Genomic DNA, 2,500 nt, shown 5'->3' with positions numbered 1-2,500 from the left:
CGCACTACGGACGCGGGTGCGCCGCGGGGGGGGGCAGAGGGGGCTCGGCGGGCGCCGAAGCGGCAGCAGTCGGGGCAGGGAGAGGGCAAGGGGAGGGGAAGAAAGGCAGCCGGCCGTCCCCCCCGCCGGAGGGGAACGGGGGACCAGCGCACCACCGGGAGAGTGGTGGAGGAGAGCCGTCGTACGGCGGGCACTGGCGGTGGCGGCGGGCGGCGGCGGCAGGTGCCGGGCCACCGCGACCGACCGAACCTGGGGGCCCGGCGGGACGAACTCCGCACAGCGGGCGCTCCGGGAGCGGGGGTTTCCCGAGTCTGCACTTAGGGGGACGAAGGCCCGGGCCCACACGGGGAGGAGAGGCACCCCCTCTCCCCGGCGGCGCGGGCCTGCGAGGCGCCCCAGCCGCGCCACACCGCACACACCGCGCAGGGCAGCGGTGGCCACCGGGCTCGGAGGGGAGGGAGGGCAGGGCAAGGCACGCCGGCCGCGGACGGTGGAGGCGGACGGTCGGCCGGAGCCGGGCAGGCAGGCCAGCCGGAAGACCGGGGCCACCGGTGCACGCACCGGTGGTCCCGGCTCCGCCGCCGCCGCCGACTCACCGCCGCCGCCGCCCCCCCACCGACTCGCCGCCGCCGCCGCCCCCCCCGGCCCCCCCCCGAGGGGCGGCACACCGCTGCGCCAACGCGGCAATGGGGGTGACGATTGACCGTCAAGCGACGCTCAGACAGGCGTAGCCCCGGGAGGAACCCGGGGCCGCAAGTGCGTTCGAAGTGTCGATGATCAATGTGTCCTGCAATTCACATTAATTCTCGCAGCTAGCTGCGTTCTTCATCGACGCACGAGCCGAGTGATCCACCGCTAAGAGTTGTCTCGGTTTCGGTCCCCACCGCGCGCGCGGGGGGACCGGGCAGCTTTCGCAGCCCCCTGAGGGCCCCCATCCGCTCTGCCTCCCTCCTCACGCCGACGCCGGCTGCTGAGCAAGGGACAGCGGAGAGAGAGGGCACGCCTCACTGACCGTACAAGCACAGAGGGAAAAAAAAAGGGGGGGGGGGGGGAGAACAGACCCGAACGAGAGGGGCGGGGAGCCCTCGCTCCCGACCTGGGACAACCCCTTTCTCGCTTCGAGTCCGGCCCAGGCGCCCGGCTCGGCCTGGCCCAGCAGGGAGCGGCGCGCCAGCCGCGCCACCTGCCTCAGGGACCGGGGTGTGGGTCCCCGCGGAGCCCCGGCGTCGGAGCCCGGCCGCCGCTGGGAGCGGCGCCACCCGCTGCCCGCGCGCCCGCGACCCGCCAGCCGCACGCTTCCGAGCTCCTTCGCTCGCCTCACCGGCCTCCAGCTCCGCCGCCCCGGAGACGGCACCCAACACCCGCCTGCACACACGCAGCCTCCCGAGCGACGCCACGCACTCGCCCGTCCCTTCCGCGGGCAGACGCCTGGCGGCAGGCAGACGGGCGAGGCGGGACGGACGGGGAACGGCGCCCGCTCTCCCCGCCTCCACGCGGAGACCGGGAGGGGCCGCCCCCGCCCGCCCGCCCGCCGCCCGCCTGCCGCCCAGCGAAGCCGGGTCGGGCAGAGCGAGGCAGGCGCGCCGGATGGCGGAGTGCCGGGGCAGGGCGGGGGGGGAGGGAAGGAAGGGTGCCGCCGACGGCCACGGCGGGAGACTGAGAGCACCGGCCAGGGAGGAGAAGGGATGCGCTGGGGCTCGGCGTCCGCACCACCCGCGGTGGGGGCTCGCCGTCCCGGCGGCGAGCACGCGCTCGCGCCGGGGTCGCGCGTTCGAGGCAGGCCGGCGCAAGCCGACCGCGCGGCGTCTCTCCGCCGAGACCAGACCGCGGAGAGAGGGGGCAGGGTACCCCTCTCCGTCCCGGCTGCCCGCGGGGCATGCACGGGCCGCGCCGGCGGGCATGGGGGGGTGCGGCGCCCGCGCGCGCCGACCCCCCGGCCCCTCCGGCAGCACGCCCGGCTGCCCCCCGGGTCGCATCGGGCCGCCCGAGTCTTTAAACCCCCGCCCGGCTCTCCGACCGAGAACCCTCGGGCCCGGAGCCCGGGGCCCATGGCCATCCCTACCCGGGGGGGCCGCTACCGGCGGCCGCGGTGGCCGGAGGCCCTCCTCCTTCCTCCCAGCGCGCCCCCCCCCCCCGCCGCCCCCCGCCGCCCCCGGCCCGGCCGACTCGCAGCGCGGCCCCCACACGGCACGGCGTGGGGCGGCTGGAGCGGTGTGGGGGGGGGGGGAAGGGAGGGGAGGAGGAAGCGTGGAAGGCCGGCAGGGCACGGCCGGTGCGGCACGCGCAGCGCAGCGCCCGGGAGGAGCACGCTGGCACACGGGACCACACGGGTGGGTCACCGAGGGGAGGCAGGAGAAGCGCGGACGCTAGGTACCTGGCCCTGGGGTGAGGGAAACGACCTGAAATCCCCGCGGGGGTGCCTCCCCCGCCGCCGCCCGCCGCCGGGCCACCGCCGCCTCGCGGCGACGGCGGCAGCCTCAGCGGCAGCGACGAGGCGGGG

At 77.6% G+C, this 2,500-nt stretch overlaps 1 non-coding gene across 1 annotated transcript; it reads right to left on the bottom strand.

The window, feature by feature from the left end:
- Positions 1 to 711: 711 nt before the first annotated feature.
- On the bottom strand, positions 712 to 864 carry LOC138063133 (5.8S ribosomal RNA). The gene has a single exon (XR_011136726.1). It is a non-coding gene; the product is annotated as a 5.8S ribosomal RNA (ribosomal RNA).
- Positions 865 to 2,500: the final 1,636 nt, after the last annotated feature.

Source organism: Struthio camelus, chromosome 31 (assembly GCF_040807025.1).
Source record: "Struthio camelus isolate bStrCam1 chromosome 31, bStrCam1.hap1, whole genome shotgun sequence".
NCBI lineage: Eukaryota > Metazoa > Chordata > Aves > Struthioniformes > Struthionidae > Struthio > Struthio camelus.
Note: the sequence above shows the minus strand (reverse complement) of the source record. Positions and strands in the feature narration are given on the sequence as shown.